The sequence below is a fragment of the Pristiophorus japonicus genome, chromosome 10 (genome assembly GCF_044704955.1).
Source record: "Pristiophorus japonicus isolate sPriJap1 chromosome 10, sPriJap1.hap1, whole genome shotgun sequence".
Classification (NCBI taxonomy): domain Eukaryota; kingdom Metazoa; phylum Chordata; class Chondrichthyes; family Pristiophoridae; genus Pristiophorus; species Pristiophorus japonicus.
Window position 1 is genome coordinate 218,942,541 of NC_091986.1, and position 22,556 is coordinate 218,965,096.

Here is a 22,556-nt window from a genome sequence, read left to right on the forward strand (position 1 = left end):
CCCTCAGTACTGCCCCTCCGACAGTGCGGCGCTCCCTCAGTACGGCGCTCCCTCCGACAGTGCGGCACTCCCTCAGTACTGCTCCTCCGACAGTGCGGCACTTCCTCAGTACTGCCCCTCCGACAGTGCGGCGCTCCCTCAGTACTGCCCCTCCGACAGTGCGGCACTTCCTCAGTACTGCTCCTCCGACAGTGCGGCACTCCCTCAGTACTGCCCCTCCGACAGTGCGGCACTCCCTCAGTACTGCCCCTCCGACAGTGCGGCACTCCCTCAGCACTGCCCCTCCGACAGTGCGGCACTCCCTCAGTACTGCCCCTCCGACAGTGCGGCACTCCCTCAGTACCGCCCCTCCGACAGTACGGCACTCCCTCAGTACTGCCCCTCCGACAGTGCGGCCCTCCCTCAGTGCTGCCCCTCCGACAGTGCGGCACTCCCTCAGTACTGCTCCTCTGACAGTGCGGCACTCCCTCAGTGCTGCCCCTCCGATAGTGTGGCACTCCCTCAGTGCTGCCCCTCTGACAGTGCGGCACTCTCTCAGTACTGCCCCTCCGACAGTGCGGCTCTCCCTCAGTACTGCCTCCGCGACAGTGCGGTGCTCCCTCAGTACTGCCCCTCCGACAGTGCGGCACTCCCTCAGTACTGCCCCTCCGACAGTGCGGCACTCCCTCAGTACTGCCCCTCCGACAGTGCGGCGCTCCCTCAGTACTGCCCCTGCGACAGTGCGGCACTCCCTCAGTACTGCCCCTCCGACAGTGCGGCGCTCCCTCAGTACTGCCCCTCTGACAGTGCGGTGCTCCCTCAGTGCCCTGGAGTGTCACTCTGCGCATTTTTTTCTTTCTTTTTCTCTCTCTCTCCGTGTCTCTCTCCAACCCTCAAGCTCTTTGTCTAGTGCTGTCTCTTCCTTTCTCCCTCTCGCTCCTTCCCGCTCAATTTGCCCCTTCCCTCCCTCTCCCCACTCCCACTACATCCTCACTCTCCTCTCTCAGCCTCCCTCTTCCCTTTCCCTTTCTCTCACTCACCCCCTCTCTCACTCCTCCTCTCTCCCCTCTCTTTCTCTAATCTCTCTCTCTCTCTCTTTTTCCGTCTCTTTTTCTCTCTGACTCTCTCGCTCTTTTCCTCACTCTCTGTGCCTCTCTCTCTCCCTCACTCCCCTACCTCTTTCTGTCTGTCTCTCACTCTTTCCTTCTCTCTCTCTCTCTGACCCTCTCTCTCTCTCCCTTCCCTCTCTCTCTCTCTCTCCCCCTTTCCCTCCCTCACTGTCTCTCTGTCTGCCTCCCTTTCTATCCCTCTCGCCACCTCTCTCCCTCACCCTCTCTATCTATCTTTTCCTCCCTCTCACTCTCCCACTCTCTCCCTCTCTCTCTCTCCCCCTTCCTCTCTCTCTCGCTCTCTCTCTTTGTCTTCCCCCTCCCGCTCACTCTCTCTCTCACTCTCTCTCTGTCCCTCTCACTCTCTCCCTCTGTCTCTCTCCCTCTCTCACCCTCTCTCCCTCTGTCGCTCTCTCCCTCCCTCTCTCTTTCCCTCCCACTCTCTCTCCCACTCTCTCTCCCTCCCTCTCCCTCTCTCCCTCCCTCTCCCTCTCTTTCTCTCCCTCCCTCCCACTCTCTCTCCCACTCTCTCTCCCACTCTCTCTCTCTCTCTGTCCCTCCCTCTCTCTTACTCTCTCCCTCTTCCTGTCTGTCCCACTCTCTCTCTCTCCCCCTCTCTCTCTCTCTCTCTCTCTCTCCCCTGTAATATAGAGCTCCACATAGTTACTGTAACTGCTTATGGACAACAATAAAAGGAATGGAACCATCTTGTGTGTGTTTGTGATGTCATAAAGAATATATCACAATTGTGACGTAGGATGGGATAATCGGATTCCCAAGCTGAAATTGTTGAGGGAGGATGCTCCAGACAAACATCAGAGAGACTTTCAGAGGTTCTTTGTTTTGCAGAACAGCTAAAAATCCAAAGTAAATTACAAGCACAGATGGCCGCGCCTATGGGAATAACAGGGCACTTGCGGGAGTTCCATCGTAACCGAGAGACATTCGGAGCATATGTGGAGCGGTGAGAAATGTTTTTCACTGCAAGTAATTTCATCAAAGTCCCTGATGATGAAAACCGTAACTATTGTGTATCTGTAAAGCATGCACTCCCATGTTCCGCCACCAGGGAGCGCATCCCCTGAAGTCCCAAGGAATCCCAGCATCCCTTGAGAGCACTGTATATAAGCCGGTCCCGAAGGTCTGTTCCTCACTCTGCAGTGTCTTATTAAAGTCTGAGGTCACTGTTACTTTAACCTCCCTGTGTGCAGTCTCATCTGTGTTAGGAACATAACAACTGGCGACGAGAATACGAATCCAACGCAAAGATGCAGAAAACTGTGGGCATCCTTGAGAAGTTCTCGGAGGGTGAGGACTGGGAATCCTATGTCGAATGGCTAGACCAGTACTTTGTAGCCAACGAGCTGGACGGAGAAGGAAGCGCTGCAAAAAGGAGAGCGGTCCTCCTCACAGTCTGCAGGGCACCGACCTACAGCCTCATGAAGATTCTTCTAGCTTCGGTGAAACCCACAGATAAGTCGGATGAGGAGCTGTGTACACTGGTTCGGGAGTATCTTAACCCGAGGGAGAGCGTGCTGATGGCGAGGTATCGGTTCTACACGTACCAGCGATCTGAAGGTCAGGAAGCGACGAGCTACGTCGCTGAGCTAAGGCGACTTGCAGGACAATGTGAGTTTGATGGCTACCTGGAGCAGATGCTCAGAGACTTTTTTGTACTGGGCATTGGCCACGAGATCATCCTACGAAAACTTTTGACTGTAGAGACACCGACCCTCAGTAAGGCCATTGCGATAGCACAGGCGTTTATGTCCACCAGTGATAACACCAAACAAATCTCTCAGCACACAAGTGCTAGCAATGTTCATAAATTAACTGGAACTGTGTTTGTGAGCAGAAATGTACAGGGCAGAAACCACGAGTCTGCAACTGCCAGCAGGCCTCAGGTGACCCAGATGACTGAGAGTCCGCAACAAAGGATGAATGCAAGGCAATTCACACCTTGTTGGTGTTGTGGAGGCTTCCATTCAGCCTATTCAACTTCAAAGGGTATGTTTGCAAGAGCTGTGGAACAATGGAGCACCTCCAACGAGCTTGCAGACAAGCTGCAAGCTCTGCAAAACCTGCTAACCACCACGTGGCAGAGGAAGATCGGTCCATGGTGGATCAAAGCAATTCGAGCTTCAAAGAGAGGAGGCAGATGCTGAAGTACACGGGGTGCACACATTTTCGACGAAATGTCCACCTATAATGCTAAATGTAAAATTGAATGGCTTACCCGTAGCCATGGAACTGGACACTGGCACTAGCCAATCCATCATGAGTAAAAAGATGTTTGAGAGACTGTGGTGCAACAAGGCACTCAGACCAGCCCTGAGCCCCATCCACACGAAACTGAGAACGTACACCAAAGAGCTCATCACTGTCCTGGGCAGTGCCATGGTCAAGGTCACCTACGAGGGCACGGTGCACGAACTGCCACTCTGGATTGTCCCGGGCGATGGCCCCACACTGCTTGGAAGGAGCTGGCTGGGCAAAATCCACTGGAACTGGGATGACATCCGAGCACTATCACATGTCGATGAAGCCTCATGTACCCAGGTTCTTAACAAATTTACTTCCCTTTTTGAGCCAGGCATTGGAAACTTTTCCAGGGCAAAGGTGCAAATCCACTTGGTCCCAGAGGCATGACCCATTCACCACAAGGCGCGAGCGGTACCTCACATGATGAGGGAGAGAGTGGAAATCGAGCTGGACAGGCTGCAAAGCGAGGGCATCATCTCCCCAGTGGAATTCAGATAGTGGGCCAGCCCGATTGTTCCAGTACTCAAAAGTGATGGCACAGTCAGGATTTGCGGCGATTATAAAGTAACTATTAATCGTTTCTCGCTACAGGACCAATACCCGCTACCTAAGGCAGACAACCTATTTGCGATGCTGGCAGGAGGCAAGACGTTCACCAAACTCGACCTGACTTCGGCCTACATGATGCAGGAGCTGGAGGAGTCTTCGAAGTTCCTCACCTGCATCAACACGCACAAGGGACTGTTCATCTACAACAGATGCCCGTTTGGAATTCGGTCGGCTGCAGCGATCTTCCAGAGAAACATGGAGAGCCTACTCAAGTCGGTACCACACACGGTGGTTTTTCAGGACGACATATTGGTCATGGGTCGGGACACCGTCGAGCACCTACAAAACCTGGAGGAGGTCCTCCAGCGACTGGATCGCGTAGGGCTGTGGCTGAAGAGGTCGAAATGCGTCTTCATGGCAACAGAAGTGGAGTTTTTGGGGAGAAAGATCGCGGCGGACGGCATTCGGCCCACAGATGCCAAGACAGAGGCTATCAGGAACGCGCCCAGGCCACAGAACGTCACGGAGCTGCGGTCGTTCCTGGGACTCCTCAACTATTTTGGTAACTTCCTACCGGGGTTAAGCACCCTCTTAGAGCCCTATATGTGTTATTGTGTAAAGGTGAGAACTGGGTATGCCGAAAAAAACAAATAATTGCTTTTGAGAAAGCCAGAAACATTTTATGCTCTAACAAGCTGCTTGTATTGTATAACCCGTGTAAAAGACTTGTGCTAGCATGTGACACATCGTCGTACGGAGTCGGGTGTGTATTACAACAAGCTAATGTTGCGGGGAAGTTGTAACCTGTCGCCTATGCTTCCAGGAGCTTGTCTAAGGCTGAGAGGGCCAACAGCATGATTGAGAAAGAGGCATTAGCATGTGTGTTCGGGGTAAAGCAAATGCATCAGTACCTGCTTGGCCTCAAATTTGAGCTGGAAACCGATCACAAGTCCCTCATATCCCTGTTCGCTGAAAACAAGGGGATAAATACTAATACCTCAGCCCACATACAAAGGTGGGCACTCGCGCTATCAGCGTATAACTATACCATCCGCCATAGGCCAGGCACCGAGAACTGTGCGGATGCTCTCAGTCGACTACCATTGCCCACCACGGGGGTGGAAATGGCGCAGCCTGCAAACTTGTTGATGGTGGCGCAGCCCACAGACTTGTTGATGGTCATGGAAGTGTTTGAAAATGATAAATCACCTGTCACGGCCCGCCAGATTAGGACTTGGACCAGCCAAGATCCTCTGCTGTCCCTAGTAAAAAACTGTGTACTGCATGGGAGCTGGGCCAGCATCCCCGTTGAAATGCAAGAGCTAATCAAGCCGTTCCAGCGGTGAAAGGATGAGCTGTCCATTCAGGCAGACTGCCTGTTGTGGGGTAACCGCGTAGTGCTACCCAAAAAGGGCAGGGAGACGTTCATCTCGGATCTCCACAGCACACACCCGGGTATAGTAATGATGAAAGCGATAGCCAGATCCCACGTGTGGTGGCCCGATATCGACTCTGACTTAGAGTCCTGTGTACGGCAATGCAGCATGTGTGCTCAGTTGAGCAACGCGCCCAGAGAGGCACTACTAAGTTTGTGGTCCTGGCCCTCCAGACCATGGTCGAGGATCCATGTCGACTATGCGGGCCCGTTTCTCGGTAAAATGTTTCTGGTGGTGGTGGTGGATGCTTTTTCAAAATGGATTGAATGTGAAATAATGTCAGGAAGCACCGCCACCGCCACCATTGAAAGTCTGAGGGCCATGTTTGCCACCCACGGCCTGCCTGACATACTGGTCAGTGACAACGGGTCATATTTCACCAGTGCCGAATTTAAAGAATTCATGACCCACAATGGGATCAAACATGTCACCTCGGCCCCGTTTAAACCAGCCTCCAATGGGCAGGCAGAGCGGGCAGTACAAACCATCAAACAGAGTTTTCAACGAGTCACAGAAGGCTCACTCCAAACCCGCCTGTCCTGAGTACTGCTCAGCTACCGCACAAGACCCCACTCGCTCACAGGGGTGCCCCCGGCTGAGCTACTCATGAAAAGGACACTTAAAACCAGACTCTCGCTGGTTCACCCCAACCTGCATGATCAGGTCGAGAGCAGGCGGCAGCAACAAAATGTAAACGATGGTCGCGCCACTGTGTCACGGGAAATTGATCTGAATGACCCTGTGTATGTGCTAAACTATGGACATGGTCCCAAGTGGATCGTGGGCACCGTGATAGCTAAAGAAGGGAGTAGGATGTTTGTAGTCAAACTAGACAATGGACAAATTTGCAGAAAGCACCTGGACCAAACGAGGCTGCAGTTCACAGACTGCCCTGAACAACCCACAGCAGACACCACCTTTTTCGAGCCCACAACACACACCCAAAGAATCAACGACACCATCCCAGGCCAGGAAATTGAACCCATCACACCCAACAGCCCAGCAAGGCCAGGCTCACCCAGCAGCCCTGCAGGGCCAACAACACGCCAGCCCAGCGAGGGCACAGCCAACACACCAGAACAGACATTTGTACCGAGGCGGTCCACCAGGGAAAGAAAGGCTCCCGACCGCTTCACCTTGTTTTCACTTTGACTTTGCGGGGGAGTGATGTTGTGTATCTGTAAAGCATGCACTCCCGTGTTCCGCCACCAGGGAGCGCATCCCCTGAAGTCCCAAGGGATCCCAACATCCCTAAGGCCTGTTACACACTCTGGAGTGCCTTAATAAATACTGAGGTCACTGTTACTTTAACCTCCCTGTGTGCAGTCTCATCTGTGTTAGGAACACAATAGTAACCGGGTGGTGTTGGAAAGAAAACGAGCTATTTCCCTGACTGAAGCAGGCCCTGAGGTGTATGAAACCCTGAAAAATTGCTTGTTCCCGTCAAGCCAAAGGACATATCACTGACGGAGATTCTAACCAAGTTAGAACAGCACTACAGTCCTGAGCCCCTGGAAATTGCTGAAAGTTATCATTTTAGAATATGATATAAATTAAATGACGGCGTATCAGTGAGTACATTGTAGCATTTAAAAAGCTATCTATTCATTGTCATTTCGGAAACTTTCAGGACGGAACATTGCGTGCCCACTTTGTTTGTGGGATGTAAAATGAAGAAAGTTATTGACAACTCCTAACTTGACTTTTGATTTAGCTTGTCAGACAGCTATGTCAATGAACATGGCCGACCAATATTCCCGAGAATTTTGGACCATTTCCAGTCGTCAGACAACCGAGGTGAATCGCCTGCAGGTTAAAAGTAAAAGGCAATTGGGGCCCCAAGGTCTCAGCAACTGGCCAATGGTAACAGAGCATTGTAGTCGTGCTATCGGTGCGTGGGGCAACACATTGCTCAAAGTTGTCCATATGTGAAGGCAGAGTGTTTCTTCTGCAGGAGAACTGGGCATCCTGCGAAGGCATGCCAACTGAAGGGTAAACCAACTTTCAAAGCTACAAGTAGAAATCCCCAGAGACTACATAGCATGGAAGAAAAACAACTTGAATTACACATCATCAGGAGCACGAGGGTACCTAACAGCGATTCGAAAAGTATCATCATCCACGTAGATGTTGCAGGGACCAAGATACCCATGGAAATAGACACACTGGTGCATCCGTGAGTGTAGTACCGGAATCGCTATACCTCGAGAAATTGCGTGATTTCCCATTGGAGAAATCCAAGATAGAGCTGCGAGGCTACTCGGGAGAGAACATCCCTGTGGTAGGATGTATCACTGTACCGGTGAAATACAAGGATCAATTTCAGAGCTTGCCTCTCTTAGTAATGGCAGGAGACAAGTCTGCCTTACTGGGAAGAAATTGGTTGGGATCACTGAAGCTGGATTGGAGTGAGATCTTTTGTGTTAAAACAAGATTTGCGTCAAAGGTTGAGGTTATCAAACAGTATCCGAAGGTGTTCTGTGATACGGGCAGTCCGATCCAAGGCTTCAAGGCGAGTGTCAGGGTACAGAAGGACGCTAGATCGGTTTACTACAAGCCACGACCCGTACCAAATGTACTCAAGGAGAAAGTTGAACAAGAAATCAAAAGACGAGTGACTGAGAACATTATGAGAACATAAGAAATAGGAGCAGGAGTCGGTCATTTAGCCCCTCGAGCCTGCTCCGCCATTCAATACGATCACGGCTGATCTGATCATGGACTCAGCTCCACTTCCCTGCCCGCTCCCCATAACCCTTTACTCCCTTATCGTTCAAAAGTCTGTCTATCTCCGCCTTAAATAGTTCCAGAACTCTCTGGGGCAGAGAATTCCCAGATTTACTACCCTCTGAGAGAAGAAATTCCTCCTCAGTTCTCGCCCTCTCTCTCACTCGCCCTCCCTCCCTCTCCCACTCTCTCTCCCTCCATATGTCATAAGAACATAAGAACATAAGAATTAGGAACAGGAGTAGGCCATCTAGCCCCTCGAGCCTGCTCCGCCATTCAACAAGATCATGGCTGATCTGGCCGTGGACTCAGCTCCACTTACCCGCCCGCTCCCCATAACCCTTAATTCCCTTATTGGTTAAAAATCTATCTATCTGTGATTTGAATACATTCAATGAGCTAGCCTCAACTGCTTCCTTGGGCAGAGAATTCCACAGATTCACAACCCTCTGGGAGAAGAAATTCCTTCCCAACTCGGTTTTAAATTGGCTCCCCCGTATTTTGAGACTGTGCCCCCTAGTTCTAGTCTCCCCGACCAGTGGAAACAACCTCTCTGCCTCTATCTTGTCTATCCCTTTCATTATTTTAAATGTTTCTATAAGATCACCCCTCATCCTTCTGAACTCCAATGAGTAAAGACCCAGTCTACTCAATCTATCATCATAAGGTAACCCCCTCATCTCCAGAATCAGCCTAGTGAATCGTCTCTGTACCCCCTCCAAAGCTAGTACATCCTTCCTTAAGTAAGGTGACCAAAACTGCACGCAGTACTCCAGGTGCGGCCTCACCAATACCCTGTACAGTTGCAGCAGGATCTCCCTGCTTTTGTACTCCATCCCTCTCGCAATGAAGGCCAACATTCCATTCGCCTTCCTGATTACCTGCTGCACCTGCAAACTAACTTTTTGAGATTCATGCACAAGGACCCCCAGGTCCCTCTGCACCTCAGCATGTTGTAATTTCTCCCCATTCAAATAATATTCCCTTTTACTGTTTTTTTTTCCAAGGTGGATGACCTCACATTTTCCGATATTGTATTCCATCTGCCAAACCTTAGCCCATTCACTTAACCTATCTAAATCTCTTTGCAGCCTCTCTGTGTCCTCTACACAACCCGCTTTCCCACTAATCTTTGTGTCATCTGCAAATTTTGTTACACTACACTCTGTCCCCTCTTCCAGGTCATCTATAGATATTGTAAACAGTTGTGGTCCCAGCACCGATCCCTGTGGCACACCACTAACCACCAATTTCCAACCTGAAAAGGACCCATTTATCCCGACTCTCTGCTTTCTGTTCGCCAGCCAATTCTCTATCCATGCTAATACATTTCCTCTGACTCCGCGTACCTTTATCTTCTGCAGTAACCTTTTGTGTGGCACCTTAGCGAATGCCTTTTGGAAATCTAAATACACCACATCCATCGGTACACCTCTATCCACCATGCTCGTTATATCCTCAAAGAATTCCAGTAAATTAGTTAAACATGATTTCCCTTTTATGAATCCATGTTGTGTCTGCTTGATTGCACTATTCCTATCTAGATGTCCCGCTATTTCTTCCTTAATGATAGTTTCAAGCATTTTCCCCACTACAGATGTTAAACTAACCGGCCTATAGTTACCTGCCTTTTGTCTGCCCCTTTTTTAAACAGCGGTGTTACATTAGCTGCTTTCCAATCCGCTGGTACCTCCCCAGAGTCCAGAGAATTTTGGTAGATTATAATGAATGCATCTGCTATAACTTCCACCATCTCTTTTAATACCCTGGGATGCATTTCATCCGGACCAGGGGACTTGTCTACCTTGAGTCCCATTAGCCTGTCCAGCACTACCCTCCCACTCTCCCTCCCCCTCTCTCTCCCTCCATCTCTCTGTCTCTCTCTCTCCCTCTCTTTTACTACCTCTCCCCCTCCCTCTATCTCTCCCTCCCTCCCCTCTCTCCCTTCCTCCCTCTCTCTCCCTCGCCCTCTCTTTCTATCCCTCTCCCTCTCCCTCTATCTATCTCTCCCTCACTCTCCCTTTCTCTCTGCCTCTCTTCATCTCTCTGTCTCTCTCTCCCCCTCCCTCTCTCTCCCCCTCCCTCTCTCTCCCCCTCCTTCTCTCTCCCCCTCCCTCTCTCTCTCTCCCTCTACCTCTCTCTCCCTCCCTCTCCCTCCCTCTACCTCTCTGTCCATCTCCTTCCCTCTCTCTCTCTCCCTCCCTCTCCCTCCCTCTACCTCGCTCTCTGTCCCTCTCTCTCTCTCCCTCCCCCTCCCTCACCCTCCCTCCCTCTCTCTCTCTCTCCCTCCCTCTCCCTTCCCCTACCTCTCTCTCTGTCCCTTTCTGTCCCTCTCTCTCTCTCTCTCCCTCCCTCTCCCTCCCTCTCTCTCCCTCCCTCCTTCCCTCTCCCTCCCTCTCTCTCCCTCCCTCCATCTCTCTCCCTCCCTCCATCTCTCTCCCTCTCCCTCCCTCTCTCTCTCTCCCTCCTTCCCTCCCTCCCTCCATATCTCTCTTTGTGTTCTAGCCGGCGGGTCATGTGGAGAGAGACTGTTCGGGGAAACTGGTCCATCAAAACTCCCCCGAGTCACCGATCTGCCCTTTTTATTGAACGCATTCCCGAAACATCATCAAAAATCCCCCCAAACTTCCCGAATCCCAGGTAACCAAAGCAGCTTTGGCCGAATTCAGTCACCATAACCCGGAGGGCCCAAAATTGGTCAATCACTGCGGTTGCCACAGCAACTGACGCCGGTAGCTCACCCCTGACCCCTGGTGGGAGGCCCTGGGATCGCCATCGGTGAGACTGGCAATGGGGGCTGGATCGGCACGGTGCTCGCGGGGGGGGGAGGGGGGGCGTTGGGAACAGATGAAATATACCACCCGGTTAGGGAAAACACAGGGGAAGCTAGATAAACACGTAAGAGAGAAGGGAATAGAAGGATATGTCGATAGGGTGAAAAGAAAGAAAAGTTTGAATTTCTACAACAATCTCAGGATGCCCCAAATCGCTTTACAGCCGATGAAGTACTTTCTGATCTTTTACGATCACCTGAGAGAGCAGACACGGCCTCGGTTTGACAACACACCCTCTGACAGTGCAGCGCTCCCTCAGTACTGCCCCTCCGACAGTGCGGCACTCCCTCAGTACTGCCCCTCCGACAGTGCGGCACTCCCTCAGTACTGCCCCTCCGACAGTGCAGTGCTCCCTCAGTACTGCCCCTCCGACAGTGCGGCACTCCCTCGGTACTGCCCCTCCGACAGTGCGGCGCTCCCTCAGTACTGCCCCTCCGACAGTGCGGCGCTCCCTCAGTACTGCCCCTCCGACAGTGCGGCGCTCCCTCAGCACTGCCCCTCCGACAGTGCGGCACTCCCTCAGTACTGCCCCTCCGACAGTGCGGCGCTCCCTCAGTACTGCCCCTCTGACAGTGCGGCACTCCCTCGGTACTGCACTGGGAGTGTCAGCCTGGATTTTGTGCTCGAGTCCCTGGAGTGGGACTTGAACCCACGACCTTCTGACTCAGAGGCGAGAGTGGTCCCCGCTGAGCCCTGACATCTTTACCCAGAGAGCGGTGAGAATGTGGGACTCGCTGCCACAGGGAGGGGTTGAGGCGAATAGTATCGATGTATTTAAGGGGAAGCTGGATAAACACATGAGGGAGAAAGGAATAGAAGGATATGGTGATGGGGTGAGATGGAGAGGGGTGGGAGGGGGCTGGTGTGGAGTAAACCCCGGCACGGAGCGCTGGGCCCAATGGCCTGTTTTCATGCCGTACACTGGGTGTAATTCACTCCTCTCCATAGGTTCCACACCCGCCCATTCCTCAAAGGCTTTTCATAGAATCAGAGTATGATAGCGTAGGAGGGGGCCCATTGAGCCCATCGTGCCTGTGCCAGAGCGATCCAATCAGTCCATCTCCCCCCCGCTCTTTCCCCATAGTCCTTAAAATTTCTCCTTTTCAAGTATTTATCCCATTCCCTGTTTGAAAGTCACTATTGAATCTGCTTCCACCGCCCTTTCAGGCAGCGCGTTCCCGATCACAACAACTCGCTGCGTAAAAACATTCTCCCCATCTGGAACATCTTCTCTCACCCTCTGGACATACAAAGTTGCGACGCGGGTTAGCAAGGCCATAAAACAAACCAAGCACTAGGGTTTATTTCTAGAGGGGCAGAATTGAAAAGTAGGGAAGTTATGCTAACCCTGTATCGAACCTTGGATAGACCACACTTGGAGCACTGCATACAGTTCTGGTCACCATATTATAAAAAGGATATGGAGGCACTGGAGAGGGTGCAGAGAAGATTTACAAGGATGACACCAGAAATGCGAGGGTGTACATATCAAGAAAGGATGAACAGGCTGAGTCTCTTTTCCCTTGACAAAAGAAGGCTGAGGGGTGACCTAATAGAGGTCTTTAAAATGATGAAAGGTTTTGATAGAGTGGATACAGAGAGAGTGCCTCCACTTGTGGGGAAGAGCAAAAGTAGAGGCCATCAATATAAGACAGTCACTGATAAACCCAATGGGGAATTCAGGAGAAACTTCTTTACCCAGAGAGCAGTGAGAATGTGGAACTCGCTGCCACAGGGAGGGGTTGAGGCGAATAGTATCGATGCATTTAAGGGGAAGCTGGATAAACACATGAGGGAGAAGGGAATAGAGGGATATGGTGATGGGGTGAGATGAGGAAAGACAGAAGGAGGCTTGAGTGGAGCATATTTACGAAAGGATATACTTGCTTTAGAGACAGTTCAGAGAAGGTTCACTCGGTTGATTCCGGGGATGAGGGGGTTGACTTATGAGGAAAGGTTGAGTAGGTTGGGCCTCTACTCATTGGAATTCAGAAGAATGAGAGGTGATTTTATCGAAACATATAAGATTATGAGGGGACTTGACAAGGTGGATGCAGAGAGGATGTTTCCACTGATGGGGGAGACTAGAACTAGGGGGCTAATCTTAGAATAAGGGGCCACCCATTTAAAACTGAGATGAGGAGGAATTTCTTCTCTCTGAGGGTTGTAGATCTGTGGAATTCACTGCCCCAGAGAGCTGTGGAGGCCGGGACATTGAATATATTTAAGACAGAAATAGACAGTTTCTTAACCGATAAGGGGATAAGGGGTTATGGGGAGCGGGCGGGGAAGTGGGCCTGAGTCCATGATCGGATCAGCCATGATCGTATTAAATGGCGGAGCAGGCTCGAGGGGCCGTATAGCCTACTCCTGCTCCTATTTCTTAGGTTCTTATGTTATAACCGCCGGCATGGACTGGTTGTGCCGAATGGCCTGTTTCTGTGTTGTATATCCTATGTAAACCCGCGGATCCCCAGCGATGGCACCCTGCCGCTCCCACCGTGCTCTCGAGGTTTCTGCAAAAGCGGACGATTTATTGCCTGTCCTTAAATTGCCCCGGGGCGTGTGAGAGTCAAACGCACGGTGTGGGACGTGGTGTCAGGTGCGGCTGCAGGTGAGATGGTGCAGGTGAGCCCCCCTGCCCGTCAGCCTAACCGGTGAACCAATCGGGTTTGCGTGATAATCTGGCATTTTCTCCGGGGGTGGGCGGGGTGAGGAGTGGGGGGCCAACAAGCCTGACCCCGAGCTTCAGGTGGCCTTGTTATTTTAATTCTGCGCCCCACTGCCACTCCGACCTCTCCACCCTCGGCCTCCTACACTGTTCCAATGAAGGTCAACGCACGCTCAAGGAACAGCAGCATTCCGACTCAACATCAAGTTCAACAATTTCCAACCAGAACCTCTCCCGCCATTTTGTCGTATGGAAGCTGTTGGTGATAATTCTGCCATTTCCATTTGCACGCTGTCTAGACCCATCTTTTGTTCCTTGACTTGTCTCATACCTTCCCCATTGCCTCGCACCATCACCCCTTTTCGTCTCTCTAATCTCTCCTGCCTTCCACCCAATCACTGACCTTCCCTTTTGTTCTTTCCTCCCCATACCCCCTTTCCCTGCCTCTGCACTCGCTTAAAACAACAACAACTTGCATTTCTATAGCACCTTTAACATAGAAACATAGACAGTAGGTGCAGGAGCAGGCCATTCGGCCCCTCGAGCCTGCACCACCATTCAATATGATCATGGCTGATCATGCAACTTCAGTATCCCATTCCGGCTTTCTCTCCATACCCCCTGATCCCTTTAGTCGTAAGGGCCACATCTAACTCCCATTTAACGCAGTGAAACGTCCCAAGGTGCACAGCAGTATTATGCGCTAAAACCATTTGACACCGAGCCGCACAAGTGGAAATTAACGTAGGTGACCAAAAGCTTGGTCAAAGAGGTCGGTTTTAAGGAGCGTCTTAAAGGAGGAGAGAGAGGCGGAGAGGTTTAGGGAGGGAGTTCCAGAGCTTGGGGCCCAGGCAACAGAAGGCACGGCCACCGATGGTGGAACGATTATAATCAGGGTTGCTCAAAGAGGGCAGAGTTAGAGGAACGCAGAGATCTCGGGGGGTTGTGGGGCTGGAGGAGATTACAGAGATAGGGAGGGGCGAGGGCCATGGAGGGATTTGAAAACGCAGATGAGAAAACCTGTTACACCTCTAACTTTTTCCAGTTCTGACAAAGGGTTGCAGACCTCAAAAGTTACCTGTGTTTCTCTCGCCACAGTATTTACAGCATTTTTAATGCCAGATTTATGGAATTCAATTTCGAAACTTGCCCTGGTGGGATTTGACTTCAACAATGTCTACATTGCTAAGCCGCTACAATAATTATCAGTAATAGAGTGAAAATCTGACATCACGGCATCTATGAAACTTTACTTTCAGTGTCAATCTGGTTTCACTTCTGCATCCATTGTAAATTTCTATGTCCTCATCGACAATGGAGACTTCCTATGTAAACGAGTCACGTGGGAGTTACTCCCTCCAGCCAGTGGCGGCGCTGCAGGGGAACAATTTAGGTTCCATAAATCGACTCGACTTCTCTGCTTCCAAATTATTGTACGTTTTGCTATTTAGCTGTAAATACTAACAGCAAATCAAACATTGTGCAAAAATAGGGACAGAATGCAAGATTTGAAAATGGGCACTGAATTCAATCTGGTTCAATTATCCCCCCCCACTGTCACTGCCTCGCCTAAAGACTACACTTGGTCTTGACTTTCCATGTTGAAAGCCGTGGGGGAACCAACTAGTTATGAAACATTCCGGGGATGAAAGAGTTGTCCTATGAGGAGAGGTTGTGTAGATTGGGCCGATACTCTCTGGAGTTTAGAAGAATGAGAGGTGATCTCATTGAAACACACAAGATTCTGAGGGGGATTGACAGCGTAGATGCAGGGAGGATGTTTCCCCCCCGGGCTGGGGAGTCTAGAACCAGAGGTCACAGTCTCAGGATAAGGGGTCGGCCATTTAGGACTGAGATGAGGAGGAATTTCTTCACTCAGAGGGTGGTGAATCTTTGGAATTCTCTGCCCCAGAGGACTGTGGAGGCTCAGTCATTGAGTATATTCAAGGCTGAGATCGATAGGTTTTTGGACTCGAGGGGAATCAAGGGATATGGGGAAAGTGGAGTTGAGGTCGCTGATCAGCCATGATCTTATTGAATGGCGGAGCAGGTTCGAGGGGCCGAATGGCTGACTCCTGCTCCGAATTCTTACCTTTTTAACGAAGAAAGAACTTGCAGTTATACAGCGCATTTCATGACCTCAAGATGTCCATAAGTGATTTAGTGAAATAGTTTTGAAAAATAGTCAAAATAGTTCCATGGGATCTTTCACGTACTTTGTGTCAGCTGTTCAGTGGGCAGAACTCTCTCGCCTCTGAGTCAGAAGGTTCAAGTCCCGCTCCAGGAACTTGAGCACAAAAATCTAGGTTGACACTCCAGTGGAGTGCTGAGGGAGCGCCGCACTGTCGGAGGGGCAGTACTGAGGGAGCACCGCACTGTCGGAGGGGCAGTGCTGAGGGAGTGCCGCACTGTCGGAGGGGCAGTACTGAGAGAGCGCCGCACTGTCGGAGGGGCAGTACTGAGGGAGCACCGCACTGTCGGAGGGGCAGTGCTGAGGGAGTGCCGCACTGTCGGAGGGGCAGTACTGAGGGAGCGCCGCACTGTCGGAGGGGCAGTGCTGAGGGAGCGCCGCACTGTCGGAGGGGCAGTGCTGAGGGAGCGCCGCACTGTCAGAGGGACAGTACTGAGGGAGCGCCGCACTGTCGGAGGGCAGTGCTGAGGGAGCGCCGCACTGTCGGAGGGGCAGTACTGAGGGAGCGCCACACTGTCGGAGGGTTAGTACTGAACGTGCGCTGCACTGTCGGAGAGGCAGTACTGAGGGAGCGCCGCACTGTCGGAGGGGCAGTACTGAGGGAGTGCCGCACTGTTGGAGCTGCCATCTTTCTGATGAGACGTTAAACCGAGGCTCCATCTGCTCTCTCAGGTGGACATAAAAGATCCCGTGGCACTATTTCGAAGAAGAGCAGGGGAGTTCTCCCCGGTGTCCTGGGGCCAATATTTATCCCTCAATCAACATCACTAAAACAGATTATCTGGGTCATTATCACATTGCTGTTTGTGGGAGCTTGCTGTGCGCAAATTAGCTGCTGTGTTTCCTACATTACACCAGTGACTACACTCCAAAAGTACTTCATTGGCTCTAAAGCACTTTGAGACGTCCGGTGGTCATGAAAGGCGCTATATAAATGCAAGACTTCCTGTTTTTTTGCACCTCAACAGGGGCCTCGGTTTGATGTCTCATCCGTAATACGGCACCTCCGACAGTGCGGTGCTCCCTCAGTACTGCCCCTCCGACAGTGCGGCGCTCCCTCAGTACTGCCCCTCCGACAGTGCGGCGCTCCCTCAGTACTGCCCCTCCGACAGTGCGGCGCTCCCTCAGTACTGCCCCTCCGACAGTGCGGCACTCCCTCAGTACTGCCCCTCCAACAGTGCGGCACTCCCTCAGTATCGCCTCTCCGACAGTGCGGCACTCCCTCAGTATCGCCCCTCCGACAGTGCGGCACTCCCTCAGTACTGCCCCTCCGACAGTGCGGCACTCCCTCAGTATTGCCTCTCCGACAGTGCAGCACTCCCTCAGTACTGCACTTTGAGTAACAGCCTGGATTATCTGTTCAGGTCATGGCTTGTGGCTTGGACAGATATAAGGAGCGGATATACCTGGATTGAAGGCTGTTCAGAGAAGGTTCACTAGGTTGACTCCGGAGATGAGGTGGTTGACTTATGAGGAAAGGTTGAGTAGGTTGGGCCTCTACTCATTGGAATTCAGAAGAATGAGAGGTGACCTTATCAAAACTTATAAGATAATGAGGGGACTCGACAAGGTGGATGCAGAGAGGATGTTTCCCCTCGTTGGGGAAACTAAAACTAGGGGACATAGTCTCAGAATAAGGGGCCGCCCATTTAAAACTGAGATGAGGAGGAATTTCTTCTCTCAGAGGGTTGTAAATTTGTGGAATTCTCTGCCCCAGAGAGCTGTGGAGGCTGGGTCATTGAATATATTTAAGGTGGAGATAGACAGATTTTGGAGTGATAAGGGAGTAAAGGGTTATGGGGAGCGGGCAGGGAAGTGGAGCTGAGTCCATGATCAGATCAGCCATGATTTTATTAAATGGCGGAGAGCAGGCTCAAGGGGCCAAATAAGAACCTCAGAAATAGGAGCAGGAGTAGGCTATTTGAATATGGACATACACCTCATTAATTATGTAAGGCTACCCTTTGCAATATTGAACAAATTAAGCCAGGTTGAAATCCATTTACCCTCCAGCTTCATTAGAGCTTTATGTCAACTCACAGCTGGATGTGAGTGCACAGAAAGAGGCAGAATAATCTGCCATTGATGTACCCGAGGCATTGCAGGCTACAATTTATCCTCGTTGCATTTTCTTTTCAAGCTCAGCCTCGCGTTTTGAAATACATGCCCAGCAGGAAGCCAGCAACAGCGTCAACACCAGCACAGTGGTAGCTCTCCCGCCGCTAGGCCAGAAGGTCGCGGGCTCGAGATTCGCTCCATGCACTTGAACATATAATCCATCAAATGGCGGCTTCATTGGCTTTCCCTCGTCCCTCGCTGCCGGTGCGAACTTCAAGGACTAGCGGCGTGCTCGGAGTCCGGAAGTCGTGGATACAAGTCCCGCTCCTGAGACAAAAATCCAGGCCGACACTCCCAGTTCAGTGCTGAGGGAGCGCCGCACTGTCGGAGGGGCAGTGCTGAGGGAGCGCCGCACTGTCGGAGGGGCAGCGCTGAGGGAGCGCCGCACTGTCGGAGGGGCAGTACTGAGGGAGCGCCGCACTGTCGGAGGGGCAGTACTGAGGGAATGCTGCACTGTCGGAGAGGCAGTACTGAGGGAATGCTGCACTGTCGGAGGGACAGTACTGAGGGAGCGCCGCACTGTCGGAGGGGCAGTGCTGAGGGAGCGCCGCACTGTCGGAGGGGCAGTACTGAGGGAATGCTGCACTGTCGGAGAGGCAGTACTGAGGGAATGCTGCACTGTCGGAGGGACAGTACTGAGGGAGCGCCGCACTGTCGGAGGGGCAGTGCTGAGGGAGCGCCGCACTGTCGGAGGGGCAGTGCTGAGGGAGCGCCACACTGTCGGAGGGGCAGCGCTGAGGGAGCGCCGCACTGTCGGAGGGGCAGTACTGAGGGAATGCTGCACTGTCGGAGGGACAGTACTGAGGGAGCGCCGCACTGTCGGAGGGGCAGCACTGAGGGAGCGCCGCACTGTCGGAGGGGCAGTGCTGAGGGAGCGCCGCACTGTCGGAGGGGCAGTGCTGAGGGAGCGCCGCACTATCGGAGATGCTAGATCAATTGTTAATTTTAAATCTGAGATGGATAGATTTTTTTTAACCCAAGGTATTAAGGGATATGGACCAAAGGCGGGAGGATGGAGTTAGGTCACAGATCAGCCGTGATCGCATTGAATGGCAGAACAGGCTCGAAGGGCAGAATGGCCTCCCCCTGTTTCTATGTCTCCTAGTTTAATGAACATCCTGGGAGGGAATTGCAGAGTTTAGAGTCGAGACGGCCAATGGTGGGGCGAGGGGCGTGGGAGGAGAGCAGGGATCTCGGGGCTGGAGCAGGTTACAGAGGTAGGGAGGGGGGGGCGCGAGGCCATGGTGAGACTTAATACCCAACCAGACTCTCACGGTGTCATGGCCGAGGGCTAAATTAAGCAACGATGAATGAGAAGGTGTGTGCTTATTCTGGATTCCAAGACACTTTTGGCGCAAACTCAGTTTCATACCCGCTGAACATCTGCTGGAAAAATCAGGATCAATGACTTCAGTTTGTGAACATTAAGTTGAGGCCGGATCAAGACAAATCCTTGTAGACAGAGAAGTTCTGTTAAACTTGTATCGAACCGTGGTTGGACCACACAGGGAGTTCTCTACACGGTTCTGCTCTCCATAAAAAGGACCGAGAACCACTGGAGAAGATGCAATCGAGATTTGCGAGAATGATAGCAGAACTGAGAGATTCTAACTATCAGGAAAGGTTGAATTGGCTGGGGTTCTTTGCCCTAGAAAAGAGAGAAGACTGAGGGGGCGACCCGACAGAGGTCTTTAAGATTTAAGAAGTTTGATAGGGTGGATGTAGAGAGAATGTTCCCACTTGTGGGGGAGACCAGAACCAGCGGCCAGCAATATAAGACAATCACTAATAAATCCAATGGGGAATTCAGGAGAAACCTCTTTACCCAGAGAGCGGTGAGAATGTGGAACTCGCTGCCACAGGGAGGGGTTGAGGCGAATAGTGTCGATGTATTTAAGGGGAAGCTGGATAAACACATGCGGGAGAAAGGAATAGAAGGATATGGTGATGGGGTGAGATGGAGAGGGGTGGGAGGGGCCTGGTGTGGAGCATAAACCCCGGCACGGAGCGCTGGGGCCCAATGGCCTGTTTCCGTGCTGTAAATACTTTATAATCATAGAAATAGAAATTTACAGCACGGAAGGAGGCCATTCAGCTCATCGTATCCATGCCGGCCGACAAAGAGAGCTACCCAGCCTAATCCCACTTTCCAGCTCTCGGTCCGTAGCCCTGTACATTACGGCACTTCAAGTGCACCTCCAGGTCATTTTTAAATGTGGTGAGGGTTTCTGCCTCTACCACCCTTTCAGGCAGTGAGTTCCAGACCCCCACCACCCTCTGGGTGAAGAAATTTCCCCCCAAATCTCCTCTAAACCTCCTACCAATTACTTTAAATCTATGCCCCCTGGTTGTTGACCCCTCTGCCGAGGGAAATATCCACTCTATCCAGGCCCCTCATAATCTTATACACCTCAATTAAATCTCCCCTCGGCCTCCTCTGTTCCAAGGAAAACAATCCCAGCCTATCCAATCTTTCCTCATCGCTAAAATTCTCCAGTCCTGGCAACATTCTGGTTAATCTCCTCTGTACCCTCTCCAGTGCAATCACATCATTCCTGTAATGTGGTGACCAGAACTGCACGCAGTACTCCAGCTGTGGCCTAACCAGTGTTTTATACAGTTCAAGCATAACCTCCTTGCTCTTGTATTCTATGCCTCGGGTAATAAAGGCAAGTATTCCGTATGCCTTCTTAACCACCTTATCCACCTGACCTGCTACTTTCAGGGATCTGTGGACCTGCACTCCAAAGTCCCTTAGTTCCTCTACACTCGTCAGTATCCTACCATTTAATGTGCATTCCCTTGCCTTGTTAGCCCTCCCCAAATGCATTACCTCACACTTCTCTGGATTGAAGTCCATTTGCCACTGTTCTGCCCACCTGACCAGTACATTGATATCTTCCTGCAGTCCGCAGCTTTCTTCTTCACGATCAACCACACGGCCAAGATTGGGCTGGATTTTGCGGTAAGGGTAACGGTGAGACCAAAGGCGCTCACCGTTATTACCAGGTAACTCAGACAGTAACTTCTGGTGTCCACACGTGCACAGTTAAACATGAGAATCCAGGTGTTGCTGTCGGAGATTCCCCACTCCCCCCACATAGAGCGCTGGATCAGTCTTCCCCGAGAGTCCGCGCAATGAAATCAATACAACGGTGTGAACATGGGGTACTTGCCACTTCATTCCGCATTACAGACAGCAGACAAAGTTTGGCCGATACATTCAGGTATTTTAGCAGCATGATAAGTGATAATTACTGCCAAACAACCTCTCTTGCCCTGAAAACATTAATTTTACAAGTGTGGAATCTCATTCCCTCAGAAGATAATTAAACAAAAATTACCAATTTTGTTTTAACTTTTTCTGTCTCTCTCTCTCTCTGTTAATCCCATCTGTCTTTCCCAATCCTTATTTCACTTTTAGTACAGGATTTAAACCCGATTTATATTTCCTGTTTTATACTTCCTGGTTTTCAGTCTGCGTGGCTCAATGAGGATTTTCTCAATCTGATTTGTTGAAAGGCCTGGTTGTTGCTTAACCCTGCTCATACATACCACAGATGGCCCCCTGTAGAGGGCACCGCACTGGATCAGACGGCGGATTTGGAGCAAGTTTGCACTCCAAATCCCGCGGGAACATCATGAGGAGCCTGCCAGCGAACTTGAGCAGCGAACACCGCTCCTTTACTGCCGACTGCAAAATCCGGGCCACTATGTAATAGGACATATTGATGTTCTTAAATGCAATCTTGGCCTTTATTGCAAAGGGGATGGAGTTTAAAAGCAGGGAAGTCTTGCTACAGGTATTGGTGAGGCCACACCTGGAGTACTGCATGCAGTTTTGGTCTCTGTATTTAAGAAAGGATATACTTGCATTGGAGGCTGTTCAGAGAAGGTTCACAAGGTTGATTCTGGAGATGAGAGGGTTGAGTTATGAGGAAAGGTTGAGTAGGTTGGGCTTCTACTCATTTGAATTCAGAAGAATGAGAGGTGATCTTATCAAAACATATAAGATTATGAGGGGACTTGACAAGGTGGATGCAGAGAGGATGTTTCCACTGATGGGGGAGACTAGAACTAGGGGGCACAATCTTAGAATAAGGGGCCGCCCATTTAAAACTGAGATGAGGAGGAATTTCTTCTCTCAGAGGGTTGTAAATCTGCAGAATTCGCTGCCTCAGAGAGCTGTGGAAGCCGGGACATTGAATAAATTTAAGACAGAGATAGACAGTTTCTTAACCAATAATGGAATAAGGGGGCGGGCAGGGAAGTGGAGCTGGGTCCATGATCGGATCAGCCATGATCGTATTAAATGGCGGAGCAGGCTCGAGGGGCCATATGGCCTACTCCTGTTCCTATTTCTTATGTTCTTATGACAGGCCAGGAGGGACTTTCAATTCCATTGATCTGGCCCGGGGGTCGGGGGGAGAAGGGACCAGTGTCCATAAGCCAAGCTACCTCAGTCTCTGCGGCAGGGGATTAAATCTCCCTCGCTTCAACGCACAGAAAAAGAATCATCAAGAACTTACTTGGCCATTGTGGGTCGAGTTACCTTCCACTTGTTGGCTGTCTTGCTCACAGACTGACACACGACTGGGGCTGACACAACGTGACATCACAAATAGGAACATTACAACAAGCCCCCAGTGCAACACCTCATTCATTCACCCTCCCCGCCCC